This window comes from Stenella coeruleoalba (assembly GCF_951394435.1).
Source record: "Stenella coeruleoalba genome assembly, chromosome: 2".
Taxonomy (NCBI): domain Eukaryota; kingdom Metazoa; phylum Chordata; class Mammalia; order Artiodactyla; family Delphinidae; genus Stenella; species Stenella coeruleoalba.
Genome location: NC_137147.1, coordinates 7,387,113 through 7,402,924, shown reverse-complemented (window position 1 = coordinate 7,402,924; position 15,812 = coordinate 7,387,113).

The window sequence follows — 15,812 nt, the reverse complement described above, 5'->3', positions numbered from 1 at the left end:
TTCCACATTACAGATGTACATAATTTATCAGCCATTGCACATCAGGCAATGAAATCGATTCCAAAATTTCACTATTATAAATTATTCCATTATAGACATCCTTGAATATATAGCTTACATTTCTGAATATTTCTAATAGGATAAATTACTAGAAGAGGATTTTTGGGGGGGAGGAAAAGTATTATTGTATTAGTTTTCTACAGCTGCTGTAACAAATTACCATAAGTTTAGTGCCTTAAAACAACATAAAAGTATTACGTTACAGTTGGGAAGATCAGATGTTTAAAATGGGTCTCACTGAGCTAAAATCATGGTGTGGCAGGGCTATGTCCCTGCCGAAGGTTCTAGGGGAGAATTCACTTTCGTGGCTTTTCTAGCTTCTTCTAGAGGCTGGCTGCCTTCTTCCAAACCAGCAGTGACTGGTCCTGTCCTTCTCAGACATGGCTCCTTCTGCCTCCTGCTTCCACATTTAAGGGCCCTGGGATTACAGCATAATCTCCTTATTTTAAAGTCACCTGATTAGCAACCTTAATTCCTCTTTGCGTAAAATGTAACATATTCACAGGTTCTGGAGATTAGAATGTGGGCAACTTTGGATGGCTATTACTCTGTATACCATAGGCATGAACATAAAAATGAAAGTTTTAGTAAAACTTGGCCTCCAAAAATCATGTGATGGTTTACAATCTCTGTGGCAGCCCATATAATCGTCTATTCTCCCCCATACACACCAATATTGAGTGTTACTATATAAAAAAAAGAAATCACTGCCAACGTGAACCGCTGAAACTTAGTTTCTCATCGCGTTAACTCTTATTTCTTTGATGATGTGGCATGTATCACTAGTTTTTTCCCCAAAGGTGATTGGTCATTTCGATTTCGCCTTTCATAAATTGTCTGTGCGTGTCATTGGCTCATTTTTCTAAGTGTGTGGGCAGTGGAGCATCATATTTTATAAAAGCTCTTTTTCCATTAAAGCACTGAACTCTTTATTTACATCTATGTCAAGTACATTTTGTCCTGGTTAGAGATTATTCTTTAATCTTATTCTTGTATTTGATATCCAGAATCTTAAAAATTTTCCACATAGATTATATCAGTACTTTCTCCTAGGGCTTCTTCCTTGGTTTTATGAATTAAAAAAATAATAATAATGGGTAATAAGATTTTCCTCACCTCTGGTTACATAAATATTTACCAATGTTTTTGTAATTTCCATTTATACATTTTAGCATTTATTTTGGTTAGAGCAAAAAGTGAAGTATCCTCCCACTTGTCCTTTTTCCAATGACTCTGATCGTGTGCATTGAGCCCCTGGATGTCACACCCTATGTAACACCTGATTTGGGTATGTAGCCTGGTGATTTTGTTTTCTTTTAATCACAAAGGTGAAGCTTCTGCTGCCAAGATCTTATTGCCATTTTAACACAGGTGTTGCTATCCTCCGGGCTTCTGGGGCCAAGAAGTGTAATCCATACAATAGAAGTCGGGTGCAGCCATCCAGATACCGAAGGCTCTGATGCCAACATCGTGAGGCCACGGGCTGCTGTGGGACCATTAAGCTCTTTTTGGAAGCTGCCAGTTGTTTGTTTCCAGGTCCTACCCTTGTTGGGACAGCCGGGGGAGCCAACCTTGTCTTTGTGAGCATGTGTAGGGTGTGCTCTTGGAGAACACACAACACAGGCATAAGGGCAAGATGCCATCACTGCCTTTGGTACCCACCACATCCACACTGCTTTCATTCTGGGGGGCGGCAGAATGAAGGGAGGAATGAGAGAGACCTCTGTGGGCTCAGCTGCTGCCTGGCACCCCCGACGCTGCACCCAGAGGTCCCTGCTTTGCCCTGGTTACCATGCCTGGTGCCACAACCCACGCCCGGACAAGATGCTTTCCCAGAGGCTCGGGCTCCTTCCTTTCGTTCATTCACGTATCCATTCTGTGCATTTTTATAGGCAGGGGAATCATGGAGAGTAAACTGGGGAAGGCTCCTGGCTACATGGAACTTAGGAAATTGAGAAGAGAAAATAGAGATCAAAAAACAAAGAAGCCAGAAAACAATGGCACGTTGTGATGAATGCTTTGGAGAATTCAAGAATTCGTGGAGAAGCCGGGGCTTGGAGAGAACCTTCTTCCGGCGGCAGCTGCGGGAAGGCCCCTTTCCCGTGTTATCTGCTCCCGCCCAGCTGGTACCCAGTGAGTGATGGCATCCTCTGAGTTCCTCAAACACAGCCAGGCATTTCCTTTCTGGCCTCTGCCTGGAACGTTCTTCCCAGGTTCTAGACCCGGCTGCTTCCAGGTTGCAGTTCAGGCCTTGGTTCAAATGTTAATCCCTGCAGTAAACCACTGTGAAAGCGCCTATTACAGAAGGCTGCTCCCCTATCTCCCAAAGGAGAGTTTCTCTCCAGCGCGTCATCAGTTTATTTCACTCGGAGAACTCATCTCACTGAAGGTATCTCCAATGGCGATTTATTTACGGGGTTATGGTCTGTCTACCCACTAGGCTCAGAAGCTCCATGTGGGCAAGGGCTGCGCCTGTCTTATTTACCACCGTGACCTCGGCAACTAGCTTAACGCCTGACCGTAGCAGATGCTTAGTAAATATTTGTTGAGTGAATGAAAGGACAAAGGGGCCGTGGAGGGAGTAAAATGAGTCACAAGGGACTAGAGGTTTAGATCCATCAGATCTAGATGTGGGTGTGTGCCCGGGCTGTGGGTATTGCCTCTTCAACCTCACCTTTCCCTGGAAGATTCCACACCCACCCAATGGCTGGGGCAGGAAGGGGCCACCTTCTCTGCACCTTCCCTAGGGCTGGCTGGTCTCGTCCGCTGGGCATTTGGGAAGAAGACATGGAAACACTGACCCGTTAGTGATCGGAAGCCCCGCTGTGAGGGGACCAGGACGATGCTAGACCCACAGCAGGATAGAGCCCGGTGCACTGAAGTTACAGGGCAGCAGCTAAGAGGCCAGGAGGGGAAGCCACTTCCGAGAGAAGCAAGAAGACAGGAGCAGAGAGGAGCAGGGGTGAGAACCCGGCGGATGTGCAGGGCAGGAGGGAGAGAGGGAGACAGGGAGGGAGCGGGGAGATGTGACTGCCTGACCGCACTCTCGTCTGTGGGGACAGCACGGCTTTGGAGTCACAGTTAGTTTTGAATCCTGGCTGCACCCCTTTCACTGCAGGACTTTGGGAAAATTCCTCAACCTCTCTGAGAGTCAGCTTCCTCATCTGGGAAATGAGGATCAGTGCTCTTCACAGGGCCTCGGGGAGCGTTACCACACACGGTGTGATAGACCAGCATCAGTTCCCAGCCCGGCCCCGCCTCTGCTTTGGGAGGATGCGGGGGTGTTTGTGGACCCAGGAGGTTTGCTGAGTGCAGAGCTGCTCTGAGAGCCAAGGTAGCAACCTCGGGAGAGCCCAGGGCCTTACCCGAGGGAGTTTGCACACAGCCGTGAGTGGAGACCATCTACAGAACGACTCCCTCCTGCCAAGCCTGTGGGCCATGTCAGACCCGCCTGCAGCGCCACGATATTTGCCATCGGAGCTTTGCCAAGCCCACGCCCCGGGTGGATCTCGGCCTCCAAACCGCTCACCAGGGAGCCATGAATAAGTGCCCAGCCATGCAGAAGTCTGCTGTGTGAGGCTGGACGAAACCAGGCTGACTTCCAGCTGTGGGGCTACCCGGGGCTGGTCCATCCAGCCCCTGGAGACCGCCTCACTCTGGAAAATTCTGCACGGCCATGAGTGTCCCTCTGTCCAGTGAGGGATACAGCCTCATCCAGCTTCCCCCTTGTGGAGAACTTAGCCTTTGAAAAATGGAGAGAGAGAGAGAGAGAGGGAGAGAGGTGGGGAGAGAGAAAGGGCAGCAGGTAGCAAAGCTGGAGCCGAAGCAGCTTGCATATTGCATATTTTAAGGTATTTTAGGGACTTCCCTGGTGGTCCAGTGGTAAAGAATTCACCTTACAATGCAGGGGACCCAGGTTCCATCCCTGGTCAGGGAACTAAGATCCCACATGCCGCAGGGCAACTAAGCCCATGTGCCACAACTACTGAGCACACGCACCCTCGAGCCTGAGCGCCACAACTAGAGAGAGAAAACCCGCAGGCCACAACTAGAGAGAAGCCCGCGCGCTGCAACAAAAGATCCCGCATGCTGCAGCAACCAAAAATGAATTAAATAAATAAATAAGTCATAAATCTTTTTTTTAAAAAAAAGGCATTCTAGGTCATTCTGTCTGGCTCAGTACAGAGTATTCATTGGATCATGTTGTCCCAGACTGAATGTAATTGGACTAAACAACTTGGTCTCCAGGGCCCCATTCTCTGTTCACTGGAGGTCCTAGGGGCAGGTGACACTTGCCTTCCCACACAGAATCAGACAATTATAGAATCTCAGGGTTTCAAGTGACCTCATAAGTCATCGAATGTAGACTCTTCCCTCACCTCACCTGGTACTTAGAGACGAGTCACAATCATGACCCAATCTGCTGTTGATCTCCTCTAGGGACCGGTGCTCACTACCCCTTAAGGCAGCTCATGCGACAAAGATTACTCGGCAATTCACTTGGAAGTTTCTTCTTTACACGGAAGCAGAATCTCTTCCCTCGAAACATCAACGATGTGGGTCCTTTCTCCTCCAGGCCCAGAATTCCCTGCTCCTTTGGCTGCTGGGTTCTGACAAGGCCCAGGAATCCCCCTGCCACCATAACTGTCTCCTTCTGCATGGCCTGGCCAACTGGCTGCTGCCTCAGTCAGGATGGGCTCAGCCGGGCTGCACAACAGCTAACCCCAAAGCCTCCGTGGTTTACAGAAACAAAGGCTGATTTCCACTCGGGCTGCACATCCAGGAGGTGGGGGAGGGCTGCAGCTTTTTCCTGTGCCACTTTGTCTCCAGGATTCAGGCTGAGGGAGAGCCCTGGACCTGGGATTCACCACTTCTTCTGACAGAGGGAAAAGAGGACATGGTGAGCCATGTGATGGCTCTTGGAACTTCTGTTCAGAAGCAGAATTGATGCCAGTTCTGCTCACATTTTCTTGATCAAAGCAAGTCACATGGCTACGTCTGAAATCAACAGGGTGAGGATGCCTGATCCTCTCTCATCTGCCACCTCTCCGTTCCTTTAACAGGAAGAGACCCAGAGCCGAGGACCTCCCGCCTGTTTCTGTTCTTGCAGCAAGTCGAGTTGAATGGTTTCTTTTCCCCTTCCAGCTCCGGTAACCCGTGAGTGCATTCAAGCTGTCCGTTTATATTTTGGGGAACCTCACCACTCTGTTGTACCCGCAGATGCAACTGAAGGTTCCTATGCTGGAATTATTCCCTCATTCCCACCCCTTATCGTTTACCACTCTCCCACTTTAGGCCTCGTCTGAAATGTTGCTTCCTCCATGAAGCCCTTCTGGCTTCCCATACAATTGAGTCCTTCTGTCATTTAGTTGCATAACTCCCTATGATTCCTCCCAGCACTCATCGCACACCTAACTCAGCCAATGCCCATCGTTTTGGCTAGACTGAACATTCCCTAAGAAGTGGCATAGTACCCGCCCTATTCAGTCCTAACACCCCAGATCCTATTATGAGACCTAACACACTGAAGGCACTCAGTAAATTTTGGTTGAATGATTAAATGGAAAAACGTAACTCTTTCACAGGGTATAATTTTCCTATAAATTTCTTTTTTTAGCCCGAAGTGGGTACTTCAAATTTCTGTACCCAAACCCTGATATCCTCTGTCCCCAAACCCTGATATCCTCTGTCCCCAAACCCTGATATCCTCTGTCCCCAAACCCTGATGTCCTCTGAGATTTGGTTTTCCTTCTGTGTATTTCAATCCCCTAAACTAGAAATCACGCAGACCTTACAGAATGAAAAACCTATTACGTGTGTGCGAGCGTGGGCGCGCACACACACACACACACACACAATGCAAAGTCTCATCTAGGTTTTTTTTTTTTGCTTTTACAAAAGTCCCCTGCAAATTTCTTTTATGAATTGGGTCCTTCTGTTTTATAGCCAGCACTATTTGCATTCACCGCAAAGCCGTATTATGGCCACAAATTCTTTTTTCTTATAGTCCTGGAACATGAGCCCCCGGAGAAAGTCGCTTCACAGAACAACGGCCAGTAAACTGGGCTCATGTGTCAGCAAAACACTTCTCACAAAAGTGAATCAACTCTCTGTTCTTACCCGTTGTCATCCTTCACCTTAACAAGCACACCCCAAAAAAGTCCTCTGGTTTCTATGGCTTGTTAGGTCTATCATCTTTTTAATTAATAGTGTTTTTACAAAGCCGTCTGAACTGTGTCATTCCCATTACCAGAAACGCATTGCCACTAATGAATCATTTTCATTTCTGATCCCTGGTATCATGCTAGTTGATCTCCTGTTTCCATGCCTTCGAATGATAGCATCGTTTTCTGCCCACGATCAAATTTAATTTGGACTCTGATTATATTAGGCTGTTGCGACTGAAGTGTCAATTTTTGTCAGGCAATTAGGAGCTCTAACCTGTGAAGTTAAGTTTGATAGGCATTGTAATTGGATTGTTACAGTAATAGCCTAGAACGTTCCTTTTCCTCCTGCTTCTTTGATTCTTGATTCATACTCCCGTCGTGAGAACAAAGACATTTGGGTTATTATACAACATCAGGATGTTTGCGACAACAAGGTGGCAAGTCAAAGTTTTTGCAGCGGAGTGTGCTTCCACCTAACTCCAAGTGTGGGACATTGAAAGTGTGTGGGATTTAGAAAAATCAGAACAAAGGGAAAGTACACAGCACTGTGTAAAGAAAAGTTACAGACCTCACAAGTTAGTGTGGAGATTCCTGGTAAGTTGCAAAGAAAGAAGCCCGAATAGTTTAGAACCTCCTCTCCTTCCCTCCCTCCCTCCCTCCCTCTCTCCCTCCCTCCCTCCCTCCCTCCCTTTCCCCTCCCTCTCCCTTTCTTTCCTTTCCCTCATTTCTGCAATCTTTCACCCAGGCACTGGGCTAAATCATCATGAAAAAGACAGGCCTTCCATGTGCTGGTGCAGTTCACAATGTAATAGTAAAGAAACGGAGACCCATAAGGACAGCAGGTCTTTGTAGAGAACACCTGGATGCATCAGAAGATCCTAGATCTTGCTGGAAGGATAGGACTTTGCTGCAGGAGAGAGGAGGAGGGCGGGCCAGCTGGTGGGAAGAGCGTGCACAGACACCTGGGTGCATCACAGAATTTGGCCACGTCAGGCAGAGATGAGCATTGCAGCGTGACAGGTGCCCATGGTGCCTGGCTGGGCCGGACAGGCAGGAACTGAAGCTGGAAGGGGGGCGAGCACATGACAAGTGAGGGACGTCCGGATTTCATCCTGGAGCGCATGGGTGTTTAAAGGCAAGTGCAGTGATTTTGGAGGGTGGCGTGGATGACTTCAATAGCATCTTTTTTTTTTTTTTTTACATTTTTATTGGAGTAGTATTGCTTTACAATGGTATGTTAGTTTCTGCTTTATAACAAAGTGAATCAGTTATACATATACAATAGCATCTTTATCAGTCCTGATTCCATGGCCCCGAAAACTCAGTTGCTTCATAGCTCTTCTCAAATGGAAATCCGGGCAAGAGCGGATCTGCTGTTGATCTCCTCTAGGGACCGGTGCTCACTACCCCTTAAGGCAGCTCATGCGACAAAGATTACTCGGCAATTCACTTGGAAGTTTCTTCTTTACACGGAAGCAGAATCTCTTCCCTCGAAACATCAACGATGTGGGTCCTTTCTCCTCCAGGCCCAGAATTCCCTGCTCCTTTGGCTGCTGGGTTCTGACAAGGCCCAGGAATCCCCCTGCCACCATAACTGTCTCCTTCTGCATGGCCTGGCCAACTGGCTGCTGCCTCAGTCAGGATGGGCTCAGCCGGGCTGCACAACAGCTAACCCCAAAGCCTCCGTGGTTTACAGAAACAAAGGCTGATTTCCACTCGGGCTGCACATCCAGGAGGTGGGGGAGGGCTGCAGCTTTTTCCTGTGCCACTTTGTCTCCAGGATTCAGGCTGAGGGAGAGCCCTGGACCTGGGATTCACCACTTCTTCTGACAGAGGGAAAAGAGGACATGGTGAGCCATGTGATGGCTCTTGGAACTTCTGTTCAGAAGCAGAATTGATGCCAGTTCTGCTCACATTTTCTTGATCAAAGCAAGTCACATGGCTACGTCTGAAATCAACAGGGTGAGGATGCCTGATCCTCTCTCATCTGCCACCTCTCCGTTCCTTTAACAGGAAGAGACCCAGAGCCGAGGACCTCCCGCCTGTTTCTGTTCTTGCAGCAAGTCGAGTTGAATGGTTTCTTTTCCCCTTCCAGCTCCGGTAACCCGTGAGTGCATTCAAGCTGTCCGTTTATATTTTGGGGAACCTCACCACTCTGTTGTACCCGCAGATGCAACTGAAGGTTCCTATGCTGGAATTATTCCCTCATTCCCACCCCTTATCGTTTACCACTCTCCCACTTTAGGCCTCGTCTGAAATGTTGCTTCCTCCATGAAGCCCTTCTGGCTTCCCATACAATTGAGTCCTTCTGTCATTTAGTTGCATAACTCCCTATGATTCCTCCCAGCACTCATCGCACACCTAACTCAGCCAATGCCCATCGTTTTGGCTAGACTGAACATTCCCTAAGAAGTGGCATAGTACCCGCCCTATTCAGTCCTAACACCCCAGATCCTATTATGAGACCTAACACACTGAAGGCACTCAGTAAATTTTGGTTGAATGATTAAATGGAAAAACGTAACTCTTTCACAGGGTATAATTTTCCTATAAATTTCTTTTTTTAGCCCGAAGTGGGTACTTCAAATTTCTGTACCCAAACCCTGATATCCTCTGTCCCCAAACCCTGATATCCTCTGTCCCCAAACCCTGATATCCTCTGTCCCCAAACCCTGATGTCCTCTGAGATTTGGTTTTCCTTCTGTGTATTTCAATCCCCTAAACTAGAAATCACGCAGACCTTACAGAATGAAAAACCTATTACGTGTGTGCGAGCGTGGGCGCGCACACACACACACACACACACAATGCAAAGTCTCATCTAGGTTTTTTTTTTTTGCTTTTACAAAAGTCCCCTGCAAATTTCTTTTATGAATTGGGTCCTTCTGTTTTATAGCCAGCACTATTTGCATTCACCGCAAAGCCGTATTATGGCCACAAATTCTTTTTTCTTATAGTCCTGGAACATGAGCCCCCGGAGAAAGTCGCTTCACAGAACAACGGCCAGTAAACTGGGCTCATGTGTCAGCAAAACACTTCTCACAAAAGTGAATCAACTCTCTGTTCTTACCCGTTGTCATCCTTCACCTTAACAAGCACACCCCAAAAAAGTCCTCTGGTTTCTATGGCTTGTTAGGTCTATCATCTTTTTAATTAATAGTGTTTTTACAAAGCCGTCTGAACTGTGTCATTCCCATTACCAGAAACGCATTGCCACTAATGAATCATTTTCATTTCTGATCCCTGGTATCATGCTAGTTGATCTCCTGTTTCCATGCCTTCGAATGATAGCATCGTTTTCTGCCCACGATCAAATTTAATTTGGACTCTGATTATATTAGGCTGTTGCGACTGAAGTGTCAATTTTTGTCAGGCAATTAGGAGCTCTAACCTGTGAAGTTAAGTTTGATAGGCATTGTAATTGGATTGTTACAGTAATAGCCTAGAACGTTCCTTTTCCTCCTGCTTCTTTGATTCTTGATTCATACTCCCGTCGTGAGAACAAAGACATTTGGGTTATTATACAACATCAGGATGTTTGCGACAACAAGGTGGCAAGTCAAAGTTTTTGCAGCGGAGTGTGCTTCCACCTAACTCCAAGTGTGGGACATTGAAAGTGTGTGGGATTTAGAAAAATCAGAACAAAGGGAAAGTACACAGCACTGTGTAAAGAAAAGTTACAGACCTCACAAGTTAGTGTGGAGATTCCTGGTAAGTTGCAAAGAAAGAAGCCCGAATAGTTTAGAACCTCCTCTCCTTCCCTCCCTCCCTCCCTCCCTCTCTCCCTCCCTCCCTCCCTCCCTCCCTTTCCCCTCCCTCTCCCTTTCTTTCCTTTCCCTCATTTCTGCAATCTTTCACCCAGGCACTGGGCTAAATCATCATGAAAAAGACAGGCCTTCCATGTGCTGGTGCAGTTCACAATGTAATAGTAAAGAAACGGAGACCCATAAGGACAGCAGGTCTTTGTAGAGAACACCTGGATGCATCAGAAGATCCTAGATCTTGCTGGAAGGATAGGACTTTGCTGCAGGAGAGAGGAGGAGGGCGGGCCAGCTGGTGGGAAGAGCGTGCACAGACACCTGGGTGCATCACAGAATTTGGCCACGTCAGGCAGAGATGAGCATTGCAGCGTGACAGGTGCCCATGGTGCCTGGCTGGGCCGGACAGGCAGGAACTGAAGCTGGAAGGGGGGCGAGCACATGACAAGTGAGGGACGTCCGGATTTCATCCTGGAGCGCATGGGTGTTTAAAGGCAAGTGCAGTGATTTTGGAGGGTGGCGTGGATGACTTCAATAGCATCTTTTTTTTTTTTTTTTACATTTTTATTGGAGTAGTATTGCTTTACAATGGTATGTTAGTTTCTGCTTTATAACAAAGTGAATCAGTTATACATATACAATAGCATCTTTATCAGTCCTGATTCCATGGCCCCGAAAACTCAGTTGCTTCATAGCTCTTCTCAAATGGAAATCCGGGCAAGAGCGAGCGGGTGGCTTACAGCCCTTCAGGGGCTGTGAAGGCAGGACTCACCGGCATGCCCTGCAAAAGGCAGACCAGACGAGTTATTGCCCAAACCAGGGCCCTTTGGGAGAGTGAAGGTGAGGGGTGACTTACTAATTCCACCTCTGCGATGACGGTATCCTTGAGGGCTGTCCTGGGCAAACCAGGAGGCAGGCCACGTACCTCTAAGGCCCATGTGGTGAGGTCTGGCTCATTCATCCTTCCTCAGTGTCCTCTCACGTCGTTCCGGCTCTCTGAGGCCCAGCTCCATTGACTTTTCTGGTTCCTCCCACTTCTCCAACCACAGGGCCTTTGCACATGATGTTCCCACTGTCTGAACCTTGACCTTGTTGCCTTTCACTCCCACACAGGCTCTCATGCCAGCTGGTTCCAGTGGCATTAGTCAATAGAAGGTACTGGAAGAAGATGGATGGGCAGGAGAGGAGGTTACATATTTCTCTCCTCACTTCTGTCTGCATCTCTGGCAAGAGCCCCATCCTCCACAACTTGGCTCCTACCCGCTGTCTCCACCCGCATTGTTGCCTCCATTTTTCTGCGTCGTCCCTTCAGTCCAGGGAGTGTGAACAGCTCCCTGTGCCACTTGCCTCCGAGCGAGGCACCATCCCTTGTTTGCTCTCTTTACGCCCTCATCTCTGTGAGGAGTCTCTTCACTAAAGGTCCATCATCAGTGGTGAATTCTGTCTCCTGCTGGGACCTTGGCTGCTGCAAAGTGCCCCAGGGGAAGAGAGACTGGAGCAGACTCTACCCGGGTGCACCATGAGCTTGCAAAGGAGCTAATGCTGCCTCTGAAGACAGATGTCAGCAAACAGAGAATCTGGTGAGAGGGTTTTTTGGGTGGAGAAAACGGCATTTGGTATTTGCCAGTACATGGAAGAAAGAAGGAGGGTCAGTTTGTGGGCTGGTGAGCAGTCCAATTTCTTTCTTTCTTTCCTTCTTTCTTTCTCTCTCCTTGTCTTCCTTCCTTCCTTCCTTCCTTCCTTCCTTCCTCCCTTTAACAAACATTTCTAGAGCTCCCACTCTGTGCCAGGCACTGTTTTGGTCACAGCATCAATGACAGAGAAATCCCCTGCCCTCACAGATGTCTTATTCCAGTGGGAGAAGACTGGAAACTAACAAATGGACATATTTCTAATATGGAAAGTGGCATGAAAGCATGGAGAGAAATAAAGCCAGGTAAAGAGAACCACAAACTTGGAGTGTGGTTTTGAAGATGATATATTATTAGGGGCTTTTCTGGAAAGATGGCATTTGAATAGAGTTCAGAAGGAAATGAGGCAACAAGCATGCAGCCATATGAGAGATGGGTGTTCCAGGCAGAGAACACACCAAGTGCAAAGACCCTGGGTAGAAGCTTACTTGGTGTGCTCAAGGTCGGCAAAGAAGCCAGAGTGGCTGGAGCAGGAAGGATAAAGGGCGGAGCAGAGGGGGATAATGTCGGCAAGGCTGAGGGACCAGACGGGTCCAGTCTTAGAGGCTGCTCTGAGGATTTGGCATTTTCTCTGAGATGGGAAGCTAAGGCAGGTTGACAAGAGAGGAATAACATCACCTGGTTGCTGAATGAAATTAGTTTGCTTGGCAAGGGTGGAGGAGGGCGACGAGGCAGGGTCTGGCTGCAATGGTCCAGGTGGCCAGAAGCAGGGCAATAGCAGGGGAAATGGTGAGAGGGCATCAGATTCTGGATACGTGTTGCAGGTAGAGCCAAGGCTTCACTGGGTAATTGGAACAGGAGCGTCGGGGGAGATGAGATGCCTGAAAGATGACACCAAGGTTTCTGTCTTTAGTGCTGTCACTTACTGGGGTGGAAAGACTGAAGTCTTAGTTTTATGTTATGTTTCTTTTGTTTGGGGTCAGGAGTTTTCTTTTATTTATATTAGATTTGAGCTTCCTCTTATGAGCCCATGGGGTGATGTTGATGAGGCAGCTGGATCTAAGGATCTGGATTCAGGAGTCATCCCTATAGAGATGGTACCTAAGGCCACGTGACTGGAGGGGATCACCTGTATGCAGTAGGGAGGAAGCCAGTCCTGAGACCATTTGATTCATCTTGAGTGCAGTTTGGTTCGGGGCAGCGCATAACGATATTCCTGTCCTTTGGACTCTTATTCTTCTGATGGTTGCCTCATCAGTTGTGGCCCTTATTAAAAATCGCATCATTTGTTGTTATTTCCTGGTATCATCCTGCACACCAAGTACCTGGTGCAGAGCTCTGAGTGGAGGAGATGCTCAGTTATTGAATAAATCAATGAATGAATGAATCAGCCAATAACTGAATGAATGAACGAAAGAATGAATGAGGCACGTCTTGACTTTCCCGTGTCATTGTAAGCAGCTGAAGGGCCGTGGAAAAGTCATGTTCTAGTGGCTTCCACCCCAGGGAAACATCATATAGTGAGAAGACAGATCTAATATGAAATCCCATCTTTGTACTTCAGGCTGTGTCACCTCGGGCAGGGCATGTCACCTCTCTGAGCTTCACCTTCTTCTGTTTATAAAACAAGGACTATTGTGAAGGATCAAGGGAGGCGGCTGTCACTGTGCTGAGCACACAGTAGGGCTGCCCATGTTTTTATTCTTTCTTCTGACCCCACCCCTGCCCTCCAGGGTCAGATGAGGTTGGGCCCAAAGTGACCAGCCAATTAATAATAATTAATTATACGTCGATAATAACAAGGTCTAGAGTTTTATCTAACAATTTATACTCTCAAAAGTTCTTTGGTATATGTTTCCTCTCTTGGCCCTTGGTGACCCAGTGATGGTATCACTCGGACAGGTGATAGTTACTGATTTTCCTGATGAAATGAGGCTCAAGAGGGTGTGGGGGGGAGTGGTTTGGTCAAAGCCCCCAGCTGGTGGGTGATGAAGGGAGTATCAAAACTTGTCCTGAGGGGGGGAATGAATTGGGAGACTGGGATTGACATATATACACTAACATGTATAAAATAGATAACTAATAAGAACGTGCTGTATAGCACAGGGAACTCCACTTCGCTGTACAATAGAAACTAACACAACATTGTAAAACAACTATACCCCAATTAAAAAAAAAAAACAAAAAAACTTGTCCTGAGTCACAGTCTCTTGCAAGTTGCCCACTCGTTATAGTGCCCCGACCTGGTGAAACAGATCTAAAATGCAGCGCAAAGGCCTAGACTGAGCTCTGGGGACCCAGGTGTGAAGTATGCCCGCCTAAGGTGCTCACATATTGAAGCCCCTCTGGGAGAGGTTGGCAGGGGGAAGGCAGATGGAGAACCTCAACTTTCAGATCTGTAAAATGGGTTCTTTCCAGCCTACCTTGCTTGTAGTTATTCCCAAGGCCTGCAATGCCTTCCACTCCTGCACCTCCCGCCTCATCACCCAAATCTTGAAGTCAACTTTACTCATCCTTCAAGGCCTAGTTTAGATGCTGCTTCTTCCAGGAAGCCTGCCTTCATGCCCTCCTGTCCTCCAATTTAAAGAGACCTCACCCCGAACCTCCACAGCAGTAGATGCCTCCCTCTATGTCACTGGTTACTCTCTCTCCAGGTTAGACCTATGCGAGAACGCGCGGCATCCATCCCTCTGCAGACGGCGAGCCCCTCGAGGACAGAGGCTCTGTCTGGTCCATCCCTGCACCCCGGGCCAGCTGGGCCTGTGCGAAAGCTGCCGTGTCATGAGTGAGGGATCCCCAGGAGGGGACTGAGGAGGCGCAGGATAGCCTGGAATCGTGCAGAAGCAGCAGGATGACCGGCAACTCAGGGGAGGATGATGGGAGATGAAGCAAGACCACCGAGGCAGCTCCTGGTCTGAACATGGACTCAGGAGCCATCAAGGCACCTGCCACTGGCTCCTTTTCAGTGAGGATGAAACCGAGTCTCCAACAGACGAAGTGGCCGTCCCAAGTCACAGGGCCACTCCTGGTGCTGTGGCCCCAGCCCTGCAGTTGAGGTGGCCCTGTGCACCACACCCACCTTCCGTGAGGCGCCCGTGGCTGGAGCCGGGCTGGCCAGCTGGTTAGAGATGTCCACTTACAGCTGGTTAGCTAGCTTCATTTTGGGAGGACATTCTGATGGTCACCGATGCTTTGTCTCCTGGTGGGGCTGGACGGACCAGGTCAACTCTTCTGCATGCTGCGTGGAATGTGGTTGGTGTCCGATCACGGTTAGCAGTCATGGTGTCTGCAACTACTGTTATTCTTCCAGGCCTGCTTCTATTGTTTAGAGCTGCAGGGCGGGCCTAGGCCTTCGTTTCCCCACCTCTAGGGCTGCTTCCTCTACCTGGCTTTACCTCCTCCACCCCAGGCAAGGGACACCCAGCAGCATCAAGACAGTGCTCAGTAGTTGACATGAGACTCTTGGGGGCCTGGCTTCAAGCTTTTAACATTGGAGAATTGTTTAAAAAACCTTTTTTTAAAAAAACAAGGTGGTTAGATGGTAATTTCTGGGAAGATGAGCAGCTGAGCAGCAGAGACGGGACAGGATATCAGGCCAGGAGCTACCTTTGAACAAGGAGTGGCTGTGGCCTTTGAATGGAGGGCTGGGGGGTAAGGCGGCCAGAGGTTGGAATCCTGGCTCCACCACGCACTAACTGTGGGAACTGGCACAGACAATTTGACCTCAATTTTCCTCATCTGTAAAATGGAGCAATAACAGTATCTGCCTCATATTCTGTGTGAGGATTAAATGAAGTAATACAATAAAGTGCCTACTTCACCGTGAACATGGTGGCCACGCTAGTTATTACTGTTATTGATCAGCAGAGCTGGGAGAAGGCAGGGTTCTTGCCCTGGGCTTGGTCCAGACTGAGTTCCTCCCTTCCTTCCCCAGTGACAGATGTTTAGCTCTGTAGGTGCTGGGGATTCACGCACTGAATAAGCTGAGTGAGAAAACCCAGGCCTGTGCTCCAGGGGCTCCCTGTCTCCCTGCGGGTCCACCAGGGAACCTGAGTTACGAGCAGTAGTGACATTCATTCCCCACCTGCTGTGGGCAAGGCGTGATCAGGGAAGGCTTCCCAGAGGAGGTGACACAGGAGCAGGGTATGGTGGTGCAAGAAGGGAAGGCACACCGTTTGATTCTGGAACCTAAGGTG